This window comes from Adiantum capillus-veneris, chromosome 1 (assembly GCF_014529385.1).
Source record: "Adiantum capillus-veneris isolate H3 chromosome 1, ASM1452938v2, whole genome shotgun sequence".
In the NCBI taxonomy this organism is placed as follows: Eukaryota; Viridiplantae; Streptophyta; class Polypodiopsida; order Polypodiales; family Pteridaceae; genus Adiantum; species Adiantum capillus-veneris.
The window spans coordinates 127241729-127257595 of NC_140931.1; the positions used below are offsets into that span (position 1 = coordinate 127241729).

The 15867-nt window shown below is 43.3% G+C and overlaps 1 pseudogene; it reads left to right on the forward strand.

Moving 5' to 3' along the window:
- Positions 1-3095: 3095 nt before the first annotated feature.
- Positions 3096-13362, forward strand: LOC147465528 (uncharacterized; annotated as a pseudogene).
- Positions 13363-15867: the final 2505 nt, after the last annotated feature.

The window sequence follows — 15867 nt, forward strand, 5'->3', positions numbered from 1 at the left end:
CACCTCTGCGCGATGGCAAGTCATGAAGAGGAGGCCGCATGGCCGCAGCGGTGGCTGTGTCGAGGTATCTATTGGGCGGGGTGACGTTTTTTACTCTATAGTATTGTTTATAAACTTTGCTTGAACCAGTCCGCGCCGGCGCGGACTGGTTCGACAGCTTCCACAAGAGCTCGTCGAGATGAGAAAGAGGCTAATTCTAGCGGCTTGCGACGAAACCGAGTGGCTGGAGGATGGTGGCGGTGGCAAAATGTGTCGGCTAGAGATTAGCAACCAACGGTATTGTTTGTTGAGACTCAATTAGCATTGTTCATAAACGTTGCTGGAACCTATCCGCGCCGGCGCGGACTGGTTTCGAAAGCTTCCACAAGAGCTGGCCGAGCTGAGACAGAGGCTATTTTTGGCGGCTTGAGGCGAAACCTTGTGGCTGGAGGATGGTGGCGGTGGCAAAACGTGTTGGCTAGGGATCAAACCGGTGGTGGCGAAACCAGGCAGCTGGAAAGCAACTACTTCTTCCACCTTTCCGACTAAAAAAGTAGAGAACTTGAGAAGCGCAAGAGAGTATTCAGCTTGAAGAAGCACAAGAGCTTGATAATTAGCAAAGCTGCAGGCCTGCTATTCCACGACATATGAGCACAAGTAGATCCCCACCCAAGAGCTTCCTTCCTAGCTTCTTCATGCGCTCCTTCTCCTAGGCAGCTTCTTGAAGCCTTCTCCTCTCTCTCTCTCTCTCTCTCCCCTTCTTTTGAATCACATGCTCTCTAGATCCTTAACATTCTTCACCAGCTGAATGCTTGCCTGCAGGCCGTTATCCCAAGCTCTCCTCCTTCAACTTTGATCCTCTCTCCCTCTAAATGTTTTTCCCCTCGGAGAATACGGGCATACTTGCATTGCTCATAAGGTCATTTGACGAGCACGATGCGGGGCATTCAAAGGGTATGTCAAGCTTCCAACTTCCAAGCTTTAATCAGTAGCAAGCTGATATAGCAGACGAAAGCCTGCGCTTTTGCAGGTAGACTGATCCTCAACCTCGGCCAAGCCTTCCTCTCTTGATGTGGCCATTGATGTGCAGCGAGGGCCCCTCGCCCTCTGCTATCACCTCACGACTCCACCTCCTCTTATGCTTGCTAATTTCTGATCTAGAGATCTCTTCGAGCTCCCATGCAATAGTACTTATGGAAGTAGGTAATATTGTACAAGCGGATTTTGCAGGGCATTTTGCAGTTGGTTGGAACTTCAAAAGGCGCAACAATAGCCACCCCATCGACGTGCACACCAAACAGAAAGGTATCTGTACATTTGGAGGAGCGAATAACTATGTAATTGCTTTCGCTAACAGGCTGACGCGCTGCTCTGTCAGCTGTACTATTACAATTAGTCACAAAGATAATAGGGGTGCCACCATACGGCTTAAAGCTATGATCATCTCCTCGCACCTTGCAAGCAAGCAGGTGCGTTCTGCTGCAACATCGATGCAGGGTTCGACTCTAGTACGCATTGACTGGATTTTTGGTCAACCAAATGTAACCTCTTATGTTTGACTCGAGACCCCGGCTACTAGCTGGCTGCCATGATGTCAAGCTCCCTAACAAGGCTTTTAAAGAAAAAGGTGAGATTATTAATCAAAACTGCCAATTCTCGTTGATCTTTAACATGTAATGTAAGTTTTCCTACATTAGCTTCGATAAATACTCACAAGTTGAGGTAATCCATGGCCATGGAGCCTGCCAACTTGCAAGTGGCCCTTTCCTCATTTTCCCATATTGCTAAAATAGCTGCTCTATTTTCCCATGGTACAGGTAGAAGAGCGACGCTACGGACCCTAGATGTTGAGTTCTAGCCACTGAGAATAGATGGACGGTGTGTGCCACCTCGACCTCAGATATTGATCCCATCTACTTGGTAGCCTTTCTAACACCATCTCCGACTCCACGTCCTCTGTAACCTCTGATCCAATATCTCCACCTCCCTTGCTAACCTCTTCCACCTCCTTCGAAACATCTGCGGCACCATCACTATCCTCTCGCTTTCCACCAACACCCTCTCCAACCCCATTCATTCCTCCCGCGCCAACCTAGCGGTCTACATCTAGTGATCGTGATGCTTTTCTTTTCTTACTCTTTGCCAGAAGGCGACTACCTTCATAGTCACGTGCATGAGATCAAAGTTGACACTATTAAGAATCATTTGACATTGATGACAAAGATCATGTTAAGCTTGAGCGTAGAAAAAATAATATAGGAGAGCATGTTTATGCTCTTGATCATGTTCGAAGATCTAGACCAATATTAGTGACTAATGAGGAGATATTGGAAGTGGTGACTTATTTAAAGGTCTGGTGCCAGGTAAAAGTGTTCGAAGATCTAGACCAATATTAGTGAATGCTATGGAGATATTGGAGGAGGACAACCACACGTTTCTTCAATATACCTTGTGCTCTCATGAATCTGCCAAGGGTGTTGCTCATATTTGCTCGGAAATTGGCTTCGCTCGATTTTCTTTGCTTGCTGATTAGAAAGCCTCCTTTATGTGTGTGTGTGTGTGTGTGTGTGAGAGAGAGAGAGAGAGAGAGAGGTACACAAAAATAGAGAGTAGAGAATGAAGGTTTGAAATGTGCCCAAGGTACCAGTGTGAGGTTTTCATCTCTGGAAGGTTGCCATGCCAAGCCCAGGAGAAGGTAACACCTACTGTTGTTTATTTTTGCTACCTGCGGTTTCATGTAAATCTAGAGAGAGAGAGAGAGAGAGAGAGAGACAATAGTTTTCCTTGTCTTATGGCATGCGAACAAGGATTGTTGGTTTACCGATAGTCGTTCGTGCACCATAGAGCACAAAATAGGTAGCAAATAATGGAAAGAGGGGGGTAGGCACTCAAATAAGAGGAGATTCTGTACTAACCTCTTTAAAATGCCAAGATGACCTATAAGACCAATATGCTATAGAGAGAGAAAGAGACAGAGAGAGAGTGAGAGACCAAAAACTTGCAATTTATGAGAAATGTGTTATAGTATCTAATAGAAAAGTCAAATGCTGGTGTGTCCCAATACTTACCTATTATTGCATATATTATGTTTTTTCTTAGGATTAAGATCTCAGAGAATGAAGAGGAAAAGGGTCAGTCCAGATATTGTCTTAGCTGACATGAAGCAGAAAGGAGACCGCCTCAATTGTTGAGAGGCTCTTTAAAGAGAGATGTGGACTTTGCTCAGGCCAATGATACATTTATTGGAGATGATGCTATGGGGACAGAGGAACCCCCAATGACTCAGAAGCATCACAACAGGAAGAAGTGTTTGTAAGCTTGAAGCTTCAAGTGACTAGCCTTAAAAAAGAGAGACATTGATCTTTCTTTTGCTTGTGATCCGATTACAAAATGTAAGGAAGGGGTGGATGGTGTTGAAAATGTTGCATATGTGGATGAAAGACTGTTTGATTTTTCAATATCTGTAGGAGCTATTGAAATGTTCGACAAGGTCTCTTCTATCTTCAATGCCCCATTCATTCTGGATGACCTTATAGCTCAGCACAACGATTTCCTCAAGTCTGAAAGAGACAGGTTTGAGCTTGAGGTCCGAAGCGGCAGGGTGGTTCACTTAAAAGATTGTGATTCCACAAGACGGTCATATAAGAAGTACCATCAGTTGCCTATCATCTATACACCCTCATGGTGTTCTATGCACGAAAGAAATTGCAAGCTAGTCAAAGAATCCTCTGGGTTCCTTCTATTCTTAAATTCTCTATTTGCCTTATCTCAAGAGCCACCGTGTTGTATGGGTCTAAAATAGGCATTCATGGCCATTTAATGGGACTTTTCCAAGCCTTGGGTGTTCCATATGCCTGGGTTTCCATACTTTTGAATGAAATATGGTAACTCATTGAAAATGATGTGTTGCAAATAAAACAAGTTGTCACAAATTTTCAACGACCTTTTAGCCCTTATCGTTTAAAAGGGTGCTTTAACAATACAATGTAATGAGTAATTTGAGTTTCAGTCCATGTTGTCCTGAATGATTTCTTTAGTAGCTTAAGGTTACCCTGAAACTTGTTTAGATAATTTTGTGTCCACTCATCTTTGTCAAACATCTCAAAACCACATCGATGGAATGCCACACTTCACCCTTGGCATTGCGAGCTGTGGGCTCCTAGTCCTTCACTGCCATATGGAGATTTTTCCATTGCTGAAACTCAATTTTGCTGACATATGTGGACTGATATATCCTTCAATGCTTGGTTAGCTTCTTATCTTTCACGCCTGTTGGTTTTGATAAAAAATGATGTGCCTTGACCCCACCAATAGATGGTTTGCAAGATACATCTTTATCATTGGTTGACCTTTTCTCGTCTGCTGGATTTTCACATTGCCCCCATGGAGACCCATCTCTAACAAAACCAGTTCAAGCGCCTCTACCGTGACCTTCTATTATTTTAAGTTCTTAATTTTCCAAGCAAACCCAATGTATAGATACACCAACTTCTCCACAATTTTGCAAAGAGCATGCATTGTACAAATGTGGACATTGATAAGTGGAATATCCAAAATTGGGTGGAAATTAGCATCTTCATTATGGCGAGTAGGAGCCTTTCTCCACCATTTTGGGTCCATTGTCTTTGCAGGCTCCATGCAATACAACACGGAGCCTTTACCATAGCACCCATTCCACAATTATACATACACTTCAGTGTTTTAAGGTCACCTGCAAGATGCCACTGGACTTGAAAGTCTCCCCTCCTATTGAAACCATCACCTTTCCTTCATTCATTTATTTATCAATGATATCAGGGATAGAGGCTTGATGGAACACCCAATATAAAATGTCGTGGTCTTCTTTCTTTACCCTCAAGATTAATCTGCAATAGACGTGAAACTAAATCTAAAATTAAATCTCAAGAGGGCTCACCAAAGCTGAAGAGAAGATGGAAATGAAATACCTGAAAAGCATCAAGCCACCATATGTTTGTTTTTGATTGAACACTGAAGTATGAAGGATCATCACTGGGGCATTTTGAGAGATCCCTATTCATTAATTTTATTGTGACTCATTCTAGATTCTTGTCTTTGAGAATCTCACATTTGTCTAGCTTCAAAACAAAATGCAGAATGACATAGGTGTCTCTTCAAATGTTACATTGTAGAGCTCAACCATTCTAGTTTGCAACAAAGTGAGGCCCATGAAGATATTGTTGTACTCATCGTAGGTTACAGTTGTTCCTTGAGATCTATTAATATCATCAATATGAAAGGGACATCCAATGAAATCTGTTTGTGCATGGTTGAGTTGAAGTCTTTCTTTCTAGACACTTGCTACTGTTGGTAGACGTTTAGACTTTATTCCATTCTTCACAAAAATGGAGGAGATAGACTGCTAAATAGCTGAATATTCTCTCTTACTCATGCCAAGGGAGTCAAGTGTGCCATGTATTTCACTGACAGACACTGCACTATTTGTAATAAAACGATCAGCAACATCTTGCTACAAAACCTTATACTTCTTGTCATGCATTATAGCCTTTGCAAGATCACTTATTATCAAAGGCTTCAACTACTTTCCTACATTGGCATTTGGATATATGTTTTCTTTGTCTGGATAAATAGCATTTCTACATAGAAAATATAACAGACATAAGAAAAAACTATGTATAGGTGAAATAAACTAAAAGGTTCACAATCCTGACATCAATGCTTGGATTATTTTCTTGAGAGCTCCATGATGGGGAGGAGCTGGGAACACAACGGAAGAAGAATACGCATGCACACACTCACACACACACCACCATAGCCACACACAGGTTGAAGGGGGAGAGCCAACCTACTGTGTGCCCCTTTTCTTTCTTCTCTTATCTTATGCACTAAGGCACACTACACATTGTACTTAGTGTTAGTGGCTCACACAAGTGTATAGCTGTACACTTAGGGTTAGTGGCAGTTCGTGATGGGCGGTCGGCCACATGGCCATTAAACCTAACATTCTCCCACATGGGATATCTTATGCTAGTAGTCTGCATAGTTCATCAAGCTCCTCCCATTGCAACTGAGTCAAATTCATCTCTTCAGTGCGTGTCGCACAAATAATAGTCAATTTTTGTTTCTTTTGGACAAGCACATCTTGCATCTGATTCTTCCAAAGCTGAAAATTAGTGCCATCAAACTTCTTTATGTCATGAATGTCACGGTCTTTGCTAGTAGACATGGTGACAAAACTACCAAAAGATTCTGGAAATTTTTTGGCAGAGTCTCCTTTGTATTTGAGACTATGTCAACCAAACTACGAGACAAAATGACAAAGTATGTCACTCACAAGGCATAGAAGAGAGCAATGCCTCTCAAAAGAACACTGGATAGAGACCAACTGAGGCGCATAAACAGTCAAACTGATTATATATAGACCGCCAACTTGGCATCAAAAGAACCTATACCACTCTATACATATCCTATGGCGAGGCCTCGTAAGGGATGCTCCACTTACCTGTATCACAGAAGGTATCTCCACATTTGAGAATACCCCAGCTCAATGAAAACCTCACTCTATCTACCCTCAACAACGTAGGTTATGCATCAAAAAACGTATAGCCAAGTCTCAAAAATGGCTATCCTCCGGACCAAGTCTCAGAAATGGCGGGGACTGCCGTACTAGCCAAAAGATGGCTCCACAAAAGCGTACAATGGCATTAACCACAAAGACGTACAGGTCTGTCAAGACGCTCAAACAAGCGTCAAAAGCATGTCCCTGCAACTAAACATCCCTGCGGGGAGTCAATTTGCTCTCAAAAGAGTTCAAACACTGTCAAAAGTGTCAACATATGCATGTACTGATAAACAACTTCTCCCACTGGAACCATAATATCGCAAGCACTGAAACCTATAGCCTGTACCTGTACCTGTACCTATAGTCGAAGAAGACAATGCTGTCAAGCTCCCACTCTATGTGTGTGTATGAGGCCACTCCGAAAGAGGCTACACACTCCCGAATGAGCCGTGGGATCTCGTAGATGGAAGAGACTGCAACAAAGGTACCTGTAACTAGCTATGGAAGCACTGAAGCACAAATTACCACAAGAGGGTTGAAAATTTCAGCTCCTGAACCGTAGCTCGAATGGGGTTTCTGATGGCTCGAATGGCTCCGAAAGGGGGGTAAAACACCAGGACACGTGGCAGAAACGCTCTTGGGAAGCTGAACTTGCCAATGGAAAAATCGGAATCCTGTTTGCACTCTTGAAAGTGTGCGCGCGCGGAAACGATTTCGGGAATGAAACAGCTCTGATACCAGATGATGGGGAGGAGTTGGGAACACAACGGAAGAAGAATACGCACACACACACTCACACACACACCACCATAGCCACACACAGGTTGAAGGGGGAGAGCCAACGTACTGTGTGCCCCCTTTCTTTCTTCTCTTATCTGATGCACTAAGGCACAATACACATTGTACTTAGTGTTAGTGGCTCACACAAGTGTATAGCTGTACACCTAGGGTTAGTGGCAGTTAGTGATGGGCGGTCGGCCACATGGCCATTAAACCTAACATTCTCCCATATGGGATATCTTATGCTAGTAGTCTGCATAGCTCATCAAGCTCCTCCCATTGAAACTGAGTCAAATTCATCTCTTCAGTCCGTGTTGCACAAATAATAGGCAATTTTTTTTTCTTTTGGACAAGCATATCTTGCATCTGATTCTTCCAAAGCTGAAAATTAGTGCCATCAAACTTCTTTATGTCATAAATGTCACGGTCTTTGCTAGTAGACGTGGTGACAAAACTACCAAAAGATTGTGGAAAATTTTTGGCAGAGTCTCCTTTGTATTTGAGACTATGTCAACTAAACTACGAGACAAAATGACCAAGTATGTCACTCACAAGGCATAGAAGAGAGCAATGCCTCTCAAAAGCACACTGTATAGAGACCAACTGAGGCACATAAACAATCAAACTAATTATAGACCGCCAACTCGGCGTCAAAAGCACCTATACCACTCTATACATATCCTATGGAGAGGCCTCGTAAGGGATGCTCCAACTACCTGTATCACCGAAGGTATCTCCACATTTGAGAATACCCCAGCTCAATGAAACCCTCACGCTATCGACCCTCAACAACGTAGGTTATGCATCAAAAAACGTATAGCCAAGTCTCAGAAATGGCTATCTTCCGGACCAAGTCTCAAAAATGGCCGGGACTGCCATACTAGCCAAAAGATGGCTCCATAAAAGCGTACAATGGCAGTATCCACAAAGACGTACAAGTCTGTCAAGACGCTCAAACATGCGTCAAAAGCATGTGCCTGCAACTAAACATCCCTGCGGGGAGTCAATTTTCTCTCAAAAGAGTTCAAACAGTGTCAAAAGTATCAACATATGCATGTACTGATAAACAACTGCTCCCACTGGAACCATAATATCGCAAGCACTAAAACCTATAGCCTGTACCTGTACCTGTACCTATAGTCGAAGAAGACAATGCTGTCAAGCTCCCACTCTATGTGTGTGTATGAGGCCACTCCGAAAGAGGCTACACACTCCTCAATGAGCCGTGGGATCGCGTAGATGGAAGAGACTGCAACAAAGGTACCTGTAACTAGCTATGGAAGCACTGAAGCACAAATTACCACAAGAGGGTTGAAAATTTCAGCTCATGAACCGTAGCTCGAATGGGGTTTCTGATGGCTGAATGGCTTCGAAAGGGGGGTAAAACACCAGGACACGTGGCAGAAACGCTCTCGGGAAGCTGAACTTGCCAATGGAAAAATTGGAATCCTGTTTGCACTCTTGAAAGTGTGCACGCGCGGAAACGATTTCAGGAATGAAACAGCTCTAATACCAGATGATGGGGAGGAGTTGGGAACACAACGGAAGAAGAATACGCACGCACACACTCACACACACACCACCATAGCCACACACATGTTGAAGGGGGAGAGCCAACGTACTGTGTGCCCCCTTTCTTTCTTCTCTTATCTTATGCAGTAAGGCACAATACACATTGTACTTAGTGTTAGTGGCTCACACAAGTGTATAGCTGTACACTTAGGGTTAGTGGCAGTTAGGGATGGGCGGTCGGCCACATGGCCATTAAACCTAACACTCCACAGCCAGCCTTCAAAGTTTCAAGATTTTGTAACCTCTTCTTTCACACACGAGCACCTAAGCTTGTATCTTTCCTTTGTAAGTTCCACCTTTTTTCTTGCAAGACGTGTATTTCTTGTGTGCACTGCAAAAGGGTTTTTTGGTCCTCACAATGCAAATTAGAAAGTTGTAGAATCTCATTTTCTTGATAATGAACCATGCTTTTTTGAATTTCTAATTTCCGAATTAGAGCTTTGCAGTAGACAAGCAAACCATCCTGTCCGTCACTTGCAAATGTCAATAAAGTAGTGGGATTTGCAAATGCAAGGGAGGCATTGGTCATAGGATTCAAAGGATAGAGTGAGCCATTTGTCCATAAATCTATGTGTTTTGCTCCCTCTACTCTGAGTCTTTCTTTCTTTGTGGGTGTTACTATTGTGTTTGTTTACTGTGCTGGCATAAAGGCTCATATTTAGAAGTCAAATCAACATGCATATGATATTTATGTTGCTTAGTGAGAAGGCTTGAGGGGATGGATGAAGAAGCCATGAATACAAAGTCAAGAAAATCAAGAAACAAAAGAGTATAACACCTTTACTCCCTAGACTCCCTACTGCATACATCGTATGGAGAAGAACTTCCCTCCTATATGATGAGTTGTATTCAATATAATGGAAAAGAGACATTCGATCAATCATTATGGCCATTATCACTATGTCAAAAGAATCCACTTTGAAGTACACTTTTTGAATGGTTGATGAGGACACCTTTTCTTTTACCACACCAATTTTCTAGAGATAGAAGGCAAAAATTTGTATTTTCTTAGAAGGACCTCCAAATGACCTCCCAGATTCCCTAATTTGCTTTCAGTTATTGAGGTTGGTGTTAGTGAGTTGTTGGTTGATTCCTTGGCACCATTCTTGAGGAAGAGCTGACAGATAGAAGTTCTATGAAAGCCACGTACTCAGTTTTTTGATATAAAAAAGTTGCCTTTTTTTGTTTGACAAAAAAACAGCTTGTCTGATACATGAGGGAAAAGGAGAAAAAAGAAATTTTTGAAAGACCGCTCGGTGTTTAAATTTGAGTGGAGAAGGAAAGAATTAAAAAATATCCATGTGCGTCTCTGCCTAACTTGAAATTCAGTGAAGTCCAGTAACAGATGTGCTGAGAAAGTTTGCGATTCTCAGGCTGATGAACTCTTCGTGGGGGAGGAGCTAGAACTGAGATATTGGTGCGCTGACTAGTTTGAGTTTGCAAGATCACGGAAAATAATAACATCTACAAACTTCTACATGCGCTAACACTCAGATACTCAGATGCATGTAAACATTCACATGCATATATATATGCATGCAATACTGAGACACATGCATACATACATGAAATGTCCATATACATGTACGCATAATGTTTAAATACATGCACACACACATCTGACGCTTGTTCACCCGCAAGCATGATTAGTTGGCACTTTATGGCGTTAGCAACCTGTGAGATTGTAGAAATTCGACGCTCAATACAGAGTTGCTTGTTGTGCCAGGCATTGCCGAATTGCAAGAACTACAGTTGCAAGTCACATCGGGGTTTGAATGGTGAAGGCCTAGGCTCCATAATTTCACAAACTTTTAAACTCTTTTCCTTGTGTTGGCTACTTCATCGTGACTGATGACTTGTTTTTCTTTCCCTTGAAGAGAGGGGACTGAGCGAGAGCGGTAGCAGTGCACAAAGAGAGAGAAAAAAGAAGATCCCAATCAACCCTCTCAAGAACTCACAATACTATTGTCGATGAGGTGTTCGCTTTAGGTTGCGAAGACAGAATGTACATGCACGGAACAACTCAGCTGCAAACTTCCCTACTTCAAATGAGGAATGTCGCTCTGGCATTTCTACATTGGCAATTCTACAAGTCAAGGCACTCCCAATGTGATCTTTCGTGCACATTTCCCTCGACATCTAGCTCTTGCAGAACATACCTACGTGAAGATTATCCATGCCATCCCAATGTGGTGAACATCGACTGCTCCCCTCCTTGTGCGAAAACACAGAAACGTATTTCATGTCCTGTCCGGTGTCCATGGACTATGATATGCATGTACACAAAGGTTCTCGCAAGCTAGCCAAATGTGGTGAACATTGGCTGTTCTCCTTGCCGAGCCAAGGGTGATGCTGGTCCATAAAATTCCCTTGTCATGAAGAACATGAACATCAGCCATTCCCCTCATCATGCGAAGGAAAATGCTGGCTCTCAAGGTTTCCTTGTTATGAGAGACAGAATTGGGACTCGACTATGTCTAGGCCATAAAATCGTAGTCCCCAATAGACGTTACCCGCGTTAATGGGTGCAGATAAGAGCATGCATGTTGCTTGCTAGCTTTGTGTCCGATGTTGTCTACATGTTCCCACATGTCGCTAGCGTGGTGCTTGCTTTGGACTGCTTAAACATAATATGTATTCATGCAACATCTCAAGTGCAAACTCCATTAACCAAAACGAGGAACATTGTCCTGGTGATTCTTCATTGGTGACTCTCCAAGATGAAGCACCTTCAAGGCCGATTTGCAATGCAAGTTTTCTTCGGTGTCCAACAACTGTGAAACGCATCTATAGGAAGGTTCCCCATGCTGGCCCAATGTGGTGAGCATATGCCATTCTCCCCTTTGTACAAAGGCACAAAAAAGCAATGCACGACTCTTTTGGTGCCCACTAATTGTGAAATGCACCTTAACAAAGGCTCCCTAAGGCAACTGAACGTAGTGGACATTGATTGTTGCCTTGTTTGTGCAGAGGGAAATGCTGACCCTGAAGGTCTACTTGTCATGGGGAACATGAACATTGGCCGTTCTCCTCTTGCTACTGAGGAAAAAGGATAGCTCACAAGATTTCCTCACCACAAGAAATGCAACTGCAACCTAACCGCTCACAAGATTTCTAGTCGACGATGCCTCTGTCACCGAGAGCGGATAAGGGCACGCTCAGTGCCTGCTAGATTCATCTGAGCTCCATGCTCCCAGAGTTCAGTTCTTTGATTTGGTTCTCAAAGTTGTGCATGCAAGCCCTATATTGAGGCTCTGGTGACTTGAGCATCTTCTTCTTTCTCTTTCTTTTGCCATCATTGTCTTCAATGAGATTATCTATTTAAGCTTCTAGAGTGGCTACTTAGGAGTGTGTACACGTGACACAATAACTACATTTTGTGCATGGGAAGCTAAAGTTGAGATAATGATGTATTGACTCACAAGCTCATGATAGAGCGTCACAATTGCAAGTGGCTTCACAATTACCATGTTTCCTCATGTAGGCAAGACGGAATGTTACTTTGATTTTGCACGTCTGTAAATGTACATTTCACTGATTTTGCATGCTAAAATACAAAGCAAAAGACCAAAAAATAAAATATTGGATGTAGGTACCACGGAATCTTCATACATTCATGATGGATTCCCCAAACCCTTCACAGTTACGTGCGAATAGCAGGCATTCATCTTTGTTGCATATTCGTACAAAGGCTTCATTTACTTCTCTGTGTTTTTAACTTAGGCTGGAACTGAAAGGGCTACGGTCAAAGAAATGGATGTAACTGAGTTTTCAGAGAAGTTAAAGTTCGGTGCTGCCTTCGAGGGGTACATTCTCAGTAGGTATAGGACCTATGACAAGTCTACAAGTGCAGCTAAAGAAAATTCCTTACGACAAAGGAGATGCTACTGTGGTCATTGTGCTCAGTTGCGTGTGCAGACTTGGTTGACAAAGAGGGATTCGCTACAATTACACTGCAAGTGTTCAAGGATCTGATTCCTAGATTTCAAAAACTCATAAAGAAAAGATCATGGGTCAGAGTGGAGAACTTTCAAGTCCAGCTAAAGAAAATTCCTTACAACAAAGGAGATGCTATTGTGGTCATTGTGCTCAGCAAAGACTCAGTAGTGCGCAAGCTCCCTCCCAAGAAGACAGACATAATGTTTTTCTCAAGCGCCACAATTTTAGACATTATGCACACACAGAACCGGGCAGACAGAGAAGAAATGGTATTTGTGGTAGTCATCCGGGATGGAGGAGCCCAAGTCACACGTAAACAAAAAACCATTTTCCACATTGACTTTGCGGACTGTGTTACCACTGATGACAAAGAAACCGTAAGAAATCCATCTTGCACCGAGCTACTTTTTTTATTTACTGCTTTTGGTTTTACAACATTGACAAAGTTTGATGTAACTTTTTAGAAGGTGGTGTCCATGAGCGGATGTGAGGATGACAAAAATTACATTCTCAGTGAGTTCCATAAGAGAAGATACGCAATGTTCATGTAGGACGCATGTCTAACCTCACCATCCTATCTTATTGCAGTATTAGCGAGAACCACGATTAAATTGTCAAACCATGGGATGAAGCTGACTCTAGTTTATAGAGGCTAAAAGAGGTTGTCAAGCTCTTGGAAAACAACTAACAACTCGCATCTAACTCAAGCTACACTCAAGAGACTGAAATCACCAAAAGCCAATTGCTCATCGGCAAGCAAATCACATACTTTACAGCATCAAATGACATCCAAACGTAACGAAACTTCTAGAAAAAGTTTATAAGACCTAAGCACACATGCTTATGGTCTCAAATCCCACTTTAGGTCAAGTTCCAAAATCGCAATTATTAACAGCAGTGGATTTTTGACCAAGTCGTTTTCGACCCAGAATGCATCTAAATGCTTAGCAATGATGCCCCAATATCCCGCCTATGCTTAGTTTTTTATTTGAACATGTAAATTCCTAGTTATGATGCCACGGGTCGGCGACGCTAAAATCTATGAAATACTGTGAATGGATTACGTCAATGCGTAGAGCTCTTACATGCGGTTGCAATGCAACAAATGCATTCGCAATGTGACAACCGGAGAGGGAGTAGGAAGCACGGGAAGGAGAGAAGCGAGCACCGTTTGCTCACGCTGTGTATTTCTTATCCAAAAGTTAATAAAATCTTTACAAAGTTGGCTTTTATACCTTAGCCAAGGTCTAAAATGTGTAATGTCCAGTGCCCGAGACCTTTGAGACTCCACACTTATTGTATCTGCAACCTAGGTACATGTTACGGCATTAGCCGTACATGCGGTCCTGCGGAGGTCTGGACACTGCGGATCAGGAGTCATGCGGTATGCGGCGGCCGTAGCGACAGTTCTTCACGGGATATCATGGGACAGGAGTGTGTGCACCGTTCCCGATCTGCGCTGGAGCAGCAGTTGTATATGGAGGGGCATACCTGTCTTTTGATGTAACTTAACCAATCTCTATGATATTCATGGGATCTATTGTTGTAACTCTGAGTCTGGGATATACATGAATGAAGCAAGAGGTGTTATGTGTCTGTGTACTGTGTATTTCCTTCTCTTTTCATTCTATATGTTGATGTTCATATAATGTGGTTGCGGGTAATCATTCCCGTAATACCTATTGCTCCAGTGCGGGCAATAGCAATTACATCTGGCGACCACAATGCGTGATGGACAGCCTGCGATGAATATGCATGCGCACTAGGTCGCAGGGTCCGCCTGACCCTGTGGTTCCAATTGTAGGAAGACGACGGAGGAGAGGCGGTTCAGATGAATTTGTTTTTTCTTCACCGCAGATTGAGGAATCTGTATCTCCATCACCAAGCCCGGTGCTTGGTAGGCGGTTGTGGCGAGCGAGACGTACTTCGTGCAATCAGTCATGTCCTCCTATCGTACGTTCACCCTCACCCACACAGGTTGCTCCACCACCGTCTCCGGTAAGCAGTTCGGGGGTATCTCCGCTACTGTCTCCACCTCCTAGTGCTCGTCATCTTTTCCCGAGAGGAGGAGGAACAGTTGGGCAAGGGGTGATGGCTCATCCTCAGATTAAGTATAGTCGATTTCGAGGTCTTTCGAGTGAAGACCCTGATGCACATTTGCGCCAATTCAATAAAGCTTATGGGTTGAATCATCCTGGGGTGGTGATTCCTCTCCATCAACAATCAGTGTTTGAATCTACAATCTCAGGGAAAGCTACAAAATGGTTGTCTGAATACCCTTATGACCATTTTCAGACGTATGCCGACGGATCCATAGCGTTTCTACGAAGGTTTTGAACGGAAAAGACAGTCCCTCAACATTTGGAGAAGCTTCGAACACTCCGGCAGAAGTCATTGCCAGTGGAGGATTACGCTGCAAAATTTCGGATGCTTTTGCAGAGGGTACCTCAGGCACAAAGGCCGGCAGCCGAAGTGTTGAATGATTATTTTTTGCGGGGGCTCAACAAGGCTCTTAGAACGGCTATGGAAACAATGGATAAGGTAATTACTCCACTGGATACTGTAATTGCTAGGGCTGTAGTAGCAGGAGAGGATTTAGAGGATACGGAATATCCAAATAAGTCAAAGAAGAAAGACAGGAAGAAATCTCATCGGAAGTCACAAGACAATGGCAGTGATAGTTCGGAGTCAGAATCCGTAGTATCTGATTCTTCGGACTCAGGAAACAACGATTCGGGGATAGAATCGGAGGAGACACCGCGGAAAAAATCCCAGCGTCATGGGAAAGGTGTATCATCCGGATCAACGGAATCGGCTACAGTGGCTAAAAGTCTGCAGGAAATATGGTGTACCCAATGTCGGAATCCGGGCCATGCTGCTCAGGAATGTGCAATGAATCAGAAGTGGTGTGCGATTTACACGACAAATACTCATAATATAGTGGAATGTTATTTCAATGGCCGGGGTCATCGAAGTCGAGGGGACTCTTCTACCTGGCAACAACCACAGATAGGGCAGGGACAAGAGCCTGCTGTGGCGATGGCTCATTCTCATAC